This window comes from Anabrus simplex, chromosome 4 (assembly GCF_040414725.1).
Source record: "Anabrus simplex isolate iqAnaSimp1 chromosome 4, ASM4041472v1, whole genome shotgun sequence".
Classification (NCBI taxonomy): domain Eukaryota; kingdom Metazoa; phylum Arthropoda; class Insecta; order Orthoptera; family Tettigoniidae; genus Anabrus; species Anabrus simplex.
The window spans coordinates 107,582,219-107,596,144 of record NC_090268.1 but is presented as its reverse complement, the minus strand read 5'-3'; positions in this window follow the sequence as shown (position 1 = coordinate 107,596,144).

Genomic DNA, 13,926 nt, shown 5'->3' with positions numbered 1-13,926 from the left:
TTACGAGGTTTAGGACATAAGTCATGGCAACTCCTTTTTTTACGCACGAACGCGGGATCTATCAGACAAATGGAAATACACAGATGGTAAAGTGGAGTGTATGGATAACATCTGAGTAGGTTTACCAGGTGTAGGATATAAAAGAGTCAGCCATGAATGCCTTGTGTTATGTAATGTTTATTCTTAGATAGTAAATTAACTGTCAAACAGTAAATCTTTGAAGTACTCCCCTAGATTGCCTATAGCACGTTGACAGCGATGCGGAGACTCCGGATACCTGCCCCCTCATCATGTATTAATTTTGCAATCTCATGTTTCACGACCTTTAGAATGTCCTGTCGTGTCAAAAACCACATCCCATGTAATAGTTCTTTCCCTTTGGGGATGAGGTCAAAATCGCACGGTGACAAGTCCGGCAAGTATGGCGGCTGTTCCAGTACTTTCCACCCCCATCGCTGAAGTTACCTCGTCACATCTATTCTGCACAGAGTCTGACTCCCTACTAGTGATGTGTGCGAATGGCGCCTGCAATCGCAAGAATCGGCTCCTTGGTCTCCGAGGCCGTACTATGCGAGGAATCAGATCCGCGATGACGTCACCATAGTGTGCTGGGCGCACTCACTAGAGTGAATCGTCCGTATACTAAGTCGGGCAAATTCGAACGTGCAATATTTACTATTTCTTCTGTATGCAACATAACCTGTTAACACCCATTTAAATTAAATGTCTTATTGGTTTTTATGAATTAATTATGTCACGTAATAATGAAATAACAATTTAACCTGGCAGTGTGGAAATGTAATTACACATATCGACACTGAGTTTAGCAATCGACGTTGTTAGTTATGTTTATAGTGTATTCTGCTTCTAATGTGGTTTTCAAATATCGCTAGTATAAAATATAAAGTCTGTCGAATTAACTCACACTTTCCTAATAAGTACACAACTTGTTTGGTAGCGTGCCTGCCTTCCGTTACATTTAATTTGCAATAAACATTTCGTACTACTACTAAATCTTATTATGAGAAACTGTTAGAATTACTGTTTCTGTTTTCATCAGTGCTTAACTCTAGCAACGGTTGTCTCTTTAGTACAATTGTATTTTGTTGAAATAGTAGTATTATATTATGTCATAATCCCTGTACAAGTTTTCATTTATTGACAATCCATGCAATTTGATTAGTTTCAAACAGAGAATCATATATTCTGATCAAATTACAGTCGTATACGAGTAAATATCTCTAGGACACTATAAAGAGAGCAGGCTTGGCTGTAGAGCGACCTGGTTATTAATCAAAGCGTACTCACATATCCGTGCTGCACGTGTTTAAGTATCTACATCATAGATGGTGTTACTAGTTCTTCGGAATGGATTCTGGAATCGGATACCGGATTTCCCAGGCATAGTGAATCGACTCTTCGTGATTCCACTCACAACTCATTACTACAGTCCCATCGCCCTAAGAGTGGTACCGGTCCAATACACCGCCAACCCGTGCTGTGTCCATGTACCATGAGTGTAAAGCTTTCCAGGACATATGACCATTGTATGGTAGCACCGTGGTAATGTGAGAGGAAAAATAGGTGCAATGACTTACGCCCCAAACCGTACTTGAGACCAATGTAAGGTTGGTGTATGACCCGCGATGCGTAGATAAGAGAGTCGCAATTGTTAAAGTAATGTGTCCTACAATGAATTTACCCAGTCCTCTTACAGTGTGTTATAGGAGTACACTAATTTCTTACTCGATGCAGTGAGTACAATGGCGGAAGATTCTATTAAATCTGCTGCTAAAGAGACAACAGAAACAATTACTGAATATGGAACTGACACTCATGGTATCTGGCAGACATGAAAAACTGATTTTTCAACAGCATCAATTGTCGACACAGGCACATTTTCAAATTCTAACCATCTATGGAAATACACAAATCACAATTATACTATTAAGGAACTTCTTACATTACTAATGCACATATGAACCATTCATAACATTCATACTTGATGTAGTTAGCTACAAAAAATCTCATGTTTTCCCAATATGCTGTAGGAGGGCACTGTTACACAACGAACTGGACTGTTTGCCTTCAAGCTCCACAACCATAATTATTCTCCTGATGTAAGTTTTCCCCACTTAAGCAGTAGGTCGGAGCATCTATCATGGCGAGTTTGAATCCTATTGATGGCTACCTAGGTACTAGCTCAAAAGTCTCTGGTTATTATTTTTTACAATTTGATTTACATCGCACCGACACAGATAGGTCTTATGGCGACGATAGTATAGGAAGGAGCTAGGAGTGGGGAGGAAGGAAGTGACTAAGATAGAGTACCTGAATTTTCCAGATGTGAAAATAAGAAACCCAGGAAAAATATCTTCAGGGCTGGCGACAGTGGGGTACGAACCCACTATCTCTCGATTGTAAGCTAATAGTTACGTGACCCAAACAATGCAGCCACTTGATCGGTACCTGCAGATTACTCGGGGCCTTGGCAGATTGTTACTCTCTAGTGAGGCTTTTAAGACCCATAGTTGATTCCTGCCCTGACACAATGATGCACAATGAAGGGTGTATGAAAATAAAAAAAATCTCTTCTATAATCAATAAACTTTAAATATTATGAGGGCTCAAGTGGGGATATGGAAGTAGCTGCTGCCTTATCTTGTTTAACGGATCTGAGCAGAGCGAGGTGTGTAGGTACCTTAGCGATGGAGACAGTAAAGCTTTCATTCCTGCCTCCAGAGTAAACCATACGATGTCCCTATACAGGAAATGGGTCACAAATTTGCATATTTTAACATTGATAGGATATAGCATCTCTTAAAACTGAGCCTGGATACTCTGTCGATTTGACGTCAACGTGGAAAATAGCGTTGGAAAGAAGTGTCTCCTTAAACTAATAACCTCTCTGAAATGTATACAGATTCGAATCTCCATGTTATCTCCTACTGGTTCTAATTCAGAATGCTAATTAGTTATTCCTATCAGAGGTAGTAGAAAAAAAGTAGCAATGAAAGTACCAGCAACTGACACAATTTAGGGAATGAGAAGAATGAATGTGGTTGTTCACCAGTGGGTAAAATATCTATATATAATGACTAATAAGTTGTATTTCAACCAGGCAAAAGTCATAAAATGGTTCATTTATGTCAAAGGAGTAACGACCGATTTTGTGTATAGTTCTCTCAATTTTTCTTGTTATCTACCGGCGACTCAAACGTTAAGCAGTATCACGGCCCGACATTAACCAGATTTATGACTGTCTACAGTCGCCTCTGTTGTTACCAATAGCAGATGGTTCTTGACCAATTTGAGGGACTTCAACAGAGTGCCGGTCCTGAAGCCGGCTTCCTTGTCAGGTCTCCAGTGTTGCACAACTGCACACCATTTTGTCCAGTCTCGCTGAACACTCTCAGGGGCTAAGAAATTAAGAGTTACGAGTTGAAAAAGCTGTGACTCGAGTTGGGGAAATTGTGGTATCCCACGGATAAGAAATGTAAACACAGCCGGCCAACTAGACTTCAAAAGTGTATTGGTCGTTAACGTGGAAAGTGCAAGAAGTATATCACTGGGTAAATAGTCTGGTGGTCCCTTAGTTATTATACTACAGTTAGAATACTGTGCCCCGAATAACGCAAAGAAAGATCGTCACCATAGAGGTTATGAAGACCCTGGGATACTGCAATCCGAAAGCTTCAAATACTTGTAACTTCGGTACTAACAGGGAAACTCGCTGAGCTGGACCAGACTGATTTCAATCTTTAATTGAATAGTAATGGTAATTAGCATTATGCCAGAACTGCGATGTAGGGGCATCGTGCCTTCCTCTTAAACAGGATGTTGAGAGTTGGATTTATGGCCAGATCAGGAATTTTTATCGCATCCCTGGCGAGTGAACTTCGGGAGGTTCGGCTTCGGGTGCAAAACGAAATACTCTGGTATAACAGGTTATGATATAGGTGATATTCTTTTCTAATTAACGCGTTGACCTATATTATTGCGTCGATGTGATATTCCTTTTCTTCACAATGTGCTTTACGTCGCATCGACACAGATAGGTCTTATGGCGACTATGGGATAGGAATAGCCTGGGAGTGGGAAGGAAGCGGCCATGGCCTTAATTAAGGTACAGCCCCAGCATTTGCCTGGTGTAAAATGGGAAACCACGGAAAACCATCTTCAGGGTTGCTGATAGTGGGGTCCGAAACCCACTATCTCCCAAATGGAAGGTCATAGCTGCGCGCCCCTGACCGCACGGCCAATTCGCCCGGTATGCGGAAATTCAGTAAAGTGCCTGTTCCTTTGCGGTATTATCATCAATGACATTTAAGGCTTTGAATTGAAGCGACCGAGCAAATTGGCCGTGCGGTGAGGGGCGCGCAGCTGTGAGTTTACATTTGGGAGACAGTGGATTTGAACCCCACTGTCGGCAGCCCTGAAAATGGTTTTCCGTGTTTTCCTGTTTTCACACCCGGAAAAAGGTGGGGCTGTACCTTAATTAAATCCACGGGCGCTTCCTCCTCATTGCTAGCCCTTTCTTATCCCATCGTCGCCATAGGATCTCTCTGTGCCGGTGCGAAGTAAAGACAATTGTAAAAAGAAAGTTAAAGCCATACTATTAATATTGGAAACTTCTTAGCACCTCGCATTGTTCTCCTTGTGGAGACGTGTTTCGAGCAGGATCGTTTTCAACCCATTTTCAACACAGTCATCTAACAAAATCGATGACGCCCAAATACCAGTAAGCTATTAATGAATTATATCCCTAGTACCGTTGACCTTCGATATTGATCTGTATCTCCTAAAAGACACGCAACAACTTCCTAGAGTTTTTGTCTGTTATTAATATGCTACCGAACATTGAGAGAGGCCCAAAAATTCTGTCCTAGGACCGGCCAAGTATACAGTTCGATTGGAATGGTATTTAAAGCGGTATTATTGGTGTTCTACGGTGGTATTGAACTACTGTAATCGTACAGCCAACCACCACAGAAGCAAGAAATAATCGGATACATTCTTTCACACGGGACTGGATTTAAGAAGGTATCTGACGATAAAATTGGGTAATAAATACTGCACTCAAACGAGGAGAAAGCAGCAAAGAAAGAAGAACATTGTCTATTCATTAGGCTATTTCGGCAAACATCATCATCATCATCATCATCATCATCATCATCATCTGTTTACCCTCCAGGTTCGGTTTTTCCCTCGGACTTAGCGAGGGATCCCACCTCTACCACCTCAAGGGCAGTGTCCTGGAGCTTCAGACTCTTGGTCGGGGGATACAACTGGGGAGTATGACCAGTACCTCGCCCAGGCGGCCTCACCTGCTATGCTGAACAGGGGCCTTGTGGAGGGATGGGAAGATTGGAAGGGATGGGCAAGGAAGAGGGAAGGAAGCGGCCGTGGCCTTAAGTTAGGTACCATCCCGGCATTCGCCTGGAGGAGAAGTGGGAAACCACGGAAAACCACTTCCAGGATGGCTGAGGTGGGAATCGAACCCACCTCTACTCAGTTGACGTCCCGAGGCTGAGTGGACCCCGTTCCAGCCCTCGTGCCACTTTTCAAATTTCGTGGCAGAGCCGGGAATCGAACCCGGGCCTCCGGGGGTGGCAGCTAATCACGCTAACCACTACACCACAGAGTTCGGCAAACATAACTAACTAAAATACACCCAAGGAAACCTCCACTTCTAAATAATATATCGATTGTCCTTTATAAATGAAAAACATGGAAATCGTCAGTTTATTTCCAGTCATTTGAAGGGGTCGGGAATGGAAGTAATGAAACCCGCATCTAGCGGTGAGAATAGGAATTGTGCCGGCTGGCGAAGCCTTTCGCACTCCTGTAGGACAATGATTAATGTCTGGGAGATGAAATGAAATGATTTTAGGGAGTGTCGCTGGAATTAAAGATGACAAGGAAAGCAGGAGTACCCGGAGAAACACCTGTCACAACTTGGCTTTCTCCAGCGCAAATCTCATATGGAGTGACCGCGGAACCCAGCGGTGAGAGGTCAGCGCGCTGCCGCCTGAGCCACGGAGGCAAGGCTATATTTGATAAATATTACTAGAAAATTTGCCTGGGTATGACTATAATAATTATTACTGTTTTATAACATAAAAATATCTCCTACTTCTCTAACGTAAGATTGTGGATTATGCCCTGGCACGAATGCCTTCTCATCTTAGTCATCATCATCATCATCATCATCATCATCATCATCATCATCATCACCTTCTTCTTTTTCTTCTTCTTCTTCTTCTTCTTCAGTCACTTTTTCCACATCCTGGTAGGGTAGCGGCTGGTACAGGGTGTGCCTCATTGTGGATATGACCCTGTTTCATGACCGTATGGACTGTCAGGCGTCAACCGTGTGGTGAGAGGTGCATTCACTACAAGGTGATTTTGTTCTGGTTGGTGATGTGATATAACGTTTACATTCGGAGGTATGTATTGAGACAAACGCAAACACGCAGTTCCCAAGCCAGAGAAATTAACCCAGACGTTGCTAAAATCCACGAACCGACCAGGAATCGAACCCACGACCGAAGGCCTCTATGCTGACACTTCAGCAACTGGGCCGCGCTATTCTTAGACGTTATCTAATTAATTAATACTCCACACGGCATCCTTTTCTGTTTCTTATCATTTATTTAAAACAATGTCTTCTTCAATATCTACTTTACTAAAGTTTTACATTGTTTAAATTCATCTCTCATCATGGGAATTTGATCACATATTGATTGAAAATTCTAAGTCACTATAACAGGCAACGTGAAGTAGCATGGGGTAATATGAAAAGAGTCGAATTTAGAAAATCGATGCTTCAGGTCAGAACCTTTTCATTCATTCGAGCACAGTCCTTCCATTCATTGCGAAGAAAACGTAAATGAAAATCTCTGTGATTCTCTGAAGTATGCAGGACACTTAATTACAATGCAGAAACGGATAGTGCGGGATATTGGTTCTCAATTCACTGGTACTCTGGAAGTCTTAACGTATCCATCAGATTATCATTCCTGACCTTGGTCTTACATATTTGACTAAGTTTTGTTCAGTATATTTTTTTGTCAAGTCTTCTTCTTCTTCTTTTCCTCTTCTTCTTAATCTGTTTACCCTCCAGGGTTGGTTTTTCCCTCGGACTCAGCAAGGGATCCCACCTCTACCGCCTCAACAGCAGTTCCTGGAGCGTGATACATTGGGTCGGAGGATACAACTGGGGAGAATGACCAGTACCTCGCCCAGGCGGCCTCACCTGCTATGCTGAGCAGAGGCCTTGGTGGGGGATGGGAAGATCGGAGGGGATACACTAGGAAGAGGGAATAAGAAGCGGCCGTGGCCTTAAGTTAGGCACCATCCCGGCATTAGCCTGGAGGAGAAGTGGGAAACCACGGAAAACCACTTCCAGGATGGCTGAGGTGGGAATAGAACCCACCTGTACTCAGTTGACCTCCCGAGGCTGAGTGGACCCCGTTCCAGCCCTCGTACCACTTTTCAAATTTCGTGGCAGAACCGGGAATCGAACCCAGACCTCCGGGGGTGGCAGCTAATCACACTAACCACTACACCACGGAGGCGGATCAAGTCCTTCTTTTGGACCAGAAAAGGAAAGGCATGGCAGGGGATGTATCTCAGAACAAAGACCGTAACTGACAGTCAGTCAGTAGAACACGTCTCTCCCTTTTCCTACCTTGATTGCGAAATGAAGTTAATGAGATGAAGAAACTCCACTGATGTCAATACATGTCTGGGATAATTAGATGAGCATTGAAAGGTAAGGTACTAGAATAAACTCAAATGTTATAAAACCGAGCCGTGCCAATTTTAATGCACATAAACGAGACGAGGGTGAAGGAAACAAATCACAGAAATCTCTGTCCTATCCAGGATATGGTGACATCTTATGTGTGCATCGCTGTAGTCTCAAAATTCTCACAGACTGTGCTCTAAGGCGAGGCATGACAAATCCCGGATGCAAGACACCCTGACGTTTAAAATTAATGTACCTAGCTCAATAGCTGCAGTCGCTTAAGTGCGGCCAGTATCCAGTACTCGGGGGATAGTGGGTTCGAACCCCACTGTCGGCAGCCCCGAAGATGGTTTTCCGTGGTTTCCCATTTTCACACCAGGCAAATGCTGAGGCTGTACCTTAATTAAGACCACTTCCACTTCCTTTCCGCTCCTAGCCTTTTCCTGTCCCATTGTCGCCATTAAACCTGTTTGTGTTGGTGCGACGTAAAGCAACTTGTAAAATTATTGTGTTGCGACAAACTTCCCTCAATTTGGCATACGTCAGGCATATAGAAGACATTTTATGATGACAAAGAAGAAATCTATATTTGAATGCACTAGTTTGAAAATCTTAATTTGGTTACATGTAGTTTTCTACTTCCACTTATTTATTGAAAAACAATCCAAGACGTTTCTTTTCATTTCCGATCAAATTTTTCACTAGAACAAACTCTTGAGTTGGTGTATGTTGCAGTATGGTGGTTTTGCAGTCACGTCTTCATATATTTCTCAGGATGAAATCTTTTAACTGGCGACGCATTTGAATATATTAACATAAAGATGGAGACGTAGGCAATGAACAGTGTCATTAAACTTTTTTTTTTTTTTTTTTGCTAGTTGCTTTACGTCGCACCGACACATATAGGTCTTATGGCGACGAGAGGGGCTAGGAGAGGGAAGGAAGCGGCCGTGGCCTTAATTAAGGTACAGCCCCAGCATTTTCCTGGTGTGAAAACGGGAAACACCGGGCGAGTTGGCCGTGCGCGTAGAGGCGTGCAGCTGTGAGCTTGCATCCGGGAGATAGTAGGTTCGAATCCCACTATCGGCAGCCCTGAAGATGGTTTTCCGTGGTTTCCCATTTTCACACCAGGCAAATGCTGGGGCTGTACCTTCATTCAGGCCACGGCCGCTTCCTTCCAACTCCTAGGCCTTTCCTATCCCATCGTCGCCATAAGACCTATCTGTGTCGGTGCGACGTAAAGCCCCTAGCAAAAAATGGGAAACCATGAAAAACCATTTTCAGGGCTGCCGACAATGAGGTTCGAACCTACTCTCTGGATACTGACCGCACTTAAGCGACTGCAGCTATCGAGCTCGGTGTCATTAAACTAGGGAAGGCTGATAAAGTTATTCATCAAGCTGCACCTTCGATGTTCACAATTACCAGCGTTGCTGGAGAGTTAAAACTCACAGACAGAATGGCGAAATTAAAAGGAAAAGAAACCAAAGCAGACGGCATACGCAAGTAATCAGAAGACATACTCTAAATGAGTGAAGTTAAGCAGAGGGCATACGGCGTATACACGCCACCACACCCCTGCATGTGTGGCCCTCCTATCTTGTGCTAGGTGCATCGCGTACTGTTGAGACCTCCCAACCTACTCCTTTGATTTATAATTATTAAACCCAACGATTTGGCTACCTGATTTGGGTCACATAGCTGTGAGCTTGCATTCAGGAGAATGTCAGCAGCCTGTCAGCAGCCTGTCAGCAGCCCTGAAAATGTTTTTCCGTGGTTTCCCATTTTCAAACAACCTTATTTAAGGTCATGGCCACTATCTTTTCACTCCTAACTCATTCCTATTGCGATGACACTCTCCAAATATAAACAGCATACCCACAAGTTCGTCATTCGTATAATGTGACCGTTCCGTTGCTATGCATTTGGCAAGACTGAATACTTGATGGCCACGTGGCGTTTCATCAAAATGAGTTTCCTGTAAGTCCACAGTCCCTAGTACTAAGAAACCTATTTCTTTATAAATAATTAAATCCATTACCAATCTCAATTTTTATTCAATCTTCTTCACAACACGTTTCAGAGTCTAGGCTCCTTAATCAGGTGTATATAAAGTCACCTGTAAAAACTGTGAATGTTTTTACATTGGACAAACTGGAAGAGGATTTGATATCAGATTTCAAGTACACCTGGTGGCATTTTGGTTACATAAGCATGAAAAATCAGCAGTTACTGCGCATCTACATGACACAGGACATGAAGTATCAAATATATACCAAATTCTCTCACCATTTTACACACACATGCAAAAGGGATATGAATTCATATTTTAGAAATTTTAGAAATTGACAGACATCAATTAATAGATCCTTAACGCATATCGCATGATAAAAATGAATTTATTTTTAAAACAATATTAACTTTCAGCAGCTACTGTATATTTCCTAGACGACTTACACAAATAACTTACCCAACATCCGTAATGCAGATAGTTCCCACCGTTAAATGAAGTAGGTTAATACTCTTTGGAAACAGTTGTGTATCGGGTAGAGCATCAATTGAATGTCATCATTTCACCAGCTGATGATGGAGCCTAGACTCTGTAACGCACTGGGAAGAAGATTCAATAAAAATTCTCACTGTTACCGGATTTATCTATAAAGAACTAATTCGTAATCACGGACAAGGCCTGAACAAAACATGGTAATGTACAAGAAAAATATTTACTTGTTAATTCTACTGAATGTTTTTCTGGAGTATAGAACAGCTTTATTCTGTATTAACTGTATTTCATCCCTTAATTTCTTCAGCTTGGGGACCATCGCGTGTTATCCTTGCGATGCTCATCAATAATACAGTTTTCTGTGTCCTGAATGATTTGAAGGGAGCACTTTTCCGATTAGTACAGAAATATCTTTAAACATGAGACTCTTCAAGGTTCTGTTCCATAGATATTCTCATTCACGAACCCTTCATCCCAAACCCATGGTCAAATAGCCCATTAGGTTCTTGACCTGTACATATGACTGTAGCACAGCCAAATAGCTTGCAGTACCAGAGTTTTACATGGTGAGCGTGACAAGATCCTCAGCCTATTGCTTTTTTCTTAGCCGGGTCCTTTACATCTCGTATCGAATAGCTCCTCAGTCGGTTTAAGGAGGATGAGTGATATCTGTTTCCAGTCTTCACTCGAGAGATAAATTTCTTGGACTGGCAGCGAATAACCCAGGATCTACGGGTGAGAGAAAAGCACGCAACCCCTACATCATCGGGTGACATTCTCATTTATCGTTACTTGATATTCACTTAAAACGTATTTGTTACTCACAAGGATAATCCAACTGCTTCTGCATTTTAAGTGTTGTATGACATGAAACGTGGTGTAGATTGGTGTACTTATGTAAAGGTCAGTAGCATTAGTTCAGAACACTTGATTAAGTAACTATTACCCGTTTTGTTATTGTACCGGGTGGTACACCTCCACGCCGCTAATTTAAATGCGCGCCAGTTAAAACTCCTCTGCTGGAGGAAGTCTGAACTTTATTGACGTTATTAATTTTCTACCTTCTCAGAAGATGTCACTACCTGTAAATTTTGGAGTTTTAGAACTGTGTCACTTTTGATGTGTTTTTGTTTCGCTTGAAGTAAGAAGTGTGAACTTTCTCTTCTAGAGGACACTACTGAAAATCTACAATAGTGCAACCTAGTGCGGAGTCAAAGAACTATTTTTTTGGAGAAAATTTAATTTCAAGAGTTTGTTCTTTGTTAAATTTCTTTCTGTCATTGTTTAAGTTGGCAATATTTACCCCCTTCTTCCCCTTGTTATGAATGTATCCAATCCCGAATTTCTTCTATTAATTTCTGACCAATCTGGTGTATCTTCCCCCAACTTGAATCTGTTGCGGGGTCCTACCCAATAAAGAGTTTGTGGGAGGGTGTTTTCTTTCCCCTAACGCCTAGAACCTTCCGCGAGAGGATATAAACTGCTGATTTTCGGGTCTCCGGGCCACTTGTGTTCCATCTTTCAGTGTGTTAAGTACATAGCAGGGGGCAGGAAGCGCCTCTTTCTTCGGCAGCGGTCAACAACAAGGTAATGGCCGATTAATAACTTCTTTCTTTGCTAGCTCAGCAGTTTAACTTTCGGGGCGGGTTCTAAGCGTTCAACCATGTAACCTTTTCCTAAAATGTAACTACTCTTTTCATATATTCTCTTTTAAAACGACATATCGGGATAGAGAGTGCTTAACCCTCTCGAGCTCCCACTCACATCGTCCTGAGGTGAACTTATTTTTCTCAACCAATTCTTCCGTAATGTAATGTAAATTGCTATTAAGTCACCTCTGTAGTATGGGATTAGCCCTTGTATTAACGGCCTAGTGCCAAGTAGGTCTTAAGCAAAGTGTATTAGGAGTGCAAGTTCGCCTCCTCTCAAATTGTATTTTAGAGGTCATGTATTAATCTTCTTGTTATTTATCAGACCTCAGTAGGTTGGGTATTTTGCCCCTGTGTATATGTCCTTTGAGGACGGCTTAAAGGTGGAGTTCGGAGTGGCCTATGATAGGCTTGTATTTTAGGGGGAAGTTGCCCTTTTTTGAAAATTGTGTTTCTGCCTCAAGGAGGCTTTTGGATGTAATTGGAAGCAGATGTTTCTGGCATGTTTGGGGGTTTTCGGCCCCTTTGTTGTATGGTGTTCATTGTAAGGTTGGGCTCATTGCTCAAGAATTATGTTTCTGACTTTTGAAGCCCCAAATGGGGTACCTATGTAAATGTATTTGTCAATCATGTTTCGGCTACTAAGTACCTGTTCTATTTGTTGTTACCTAATTTTGAAAAGAAAATATAACCTTGTTAAATAGTAAAATTAATTTCACTTTAGTAGCTTGAGACCCGTTCACCACCCAGCACCTTCTTTCATGCATAACTACCACCAAAACACGGTAACAAGTGGTAGCAGAGCGTGGTTGAATGGGTCTCAATTTAGCCCCTTTTGACGGCTAAATATTGTTTGTTCCGAACTCTAACCATTTTCTCAGTTGCTGGAATTTTTTGACCTTTTCAAAATTGGTCTGTCATCATGCCCGGCCCTCGCGATGTTCTCCTTCTTAACTATTTGCGCAAGGAGGAGTTGATCTATGAATTAACTATCAGAAATGTGCAATCTGGAGGCACGGTTGCAATAGACACTAACAAGCTTAGAGAGTCCCTTGATTTGCCCATTTCCATCCCCAATTTGGGAGAGAAAGAAATTGACGACTCTCTTTCCACGATCACGGAGAATGTTACTGGGCTAGCTTCTGTAGTTAGTTTTTTTGATGAAAATGATCCGTCTCCGAATCAAATTAAGCGTGTGCAAGGCAGGCTATATCATTTTTCGAATAGGGTTAACGATCTGTTGTCTCTAAAACTGAATGACGTTCAGAGGAAGGAAGCTAGTAAGCTCCTGGAAAATATTTCCGAATTATCTAGTAAGGTCACTCAATTGTTAACTGGGGAAGTTCCTCCCAAATCTGATCAGCCCACCATAGTGAATGTAGGTAGCGAGGAAGAACCTGCTAAGGGAGAAGTAAATAGGAAAACCATCGCTGCTCAAACTATCTCTGCCCCATTGGACAACGAGTCTGAACGCCGTGCATCGCTGAGTAACATCCGTTCTGAATTAACTTCTTTGCCATTGAAACCTTTACCTACTATGTCACCCGGGTTTAGTAGCTTGCCTCATCCATTGGCAATGTTGCTCAGAGGTATTTCTAAGTTTTCCGTTAATACCACCAGTGACGTAATTTCATTTTTAAGATTTCTAGTGGAATTTCAGGATCATGCCCTTGTTTTTTCTCTTTCTCCATGTCAAATCTTGCAAATTATCTATCCGTATGCTATTGGTATTCTCTCTGACAAAATAGTTAGAGCCATTGCCGAGCAATCTTCTATTGAGGATTTCCATGCCCATTTGCTAGCTAACTTCATCCCGGCTAGCGCCAGGTCCTCCCTTATTCAGAAGTACTATTATCGTGTACAGCGCTTGGATGAAAACTTGGCTGATTTCATACAGGACATTAAGTTTTATACTAGGGTGTTTGCCCTTCATTTTCCTGAAGATCAGATTGTACAGGCTATTGTAGAGGGAATTTCACCCCCCTATAGGTCATATTTGTGTTTCGCGGCGTGCCCGCAAA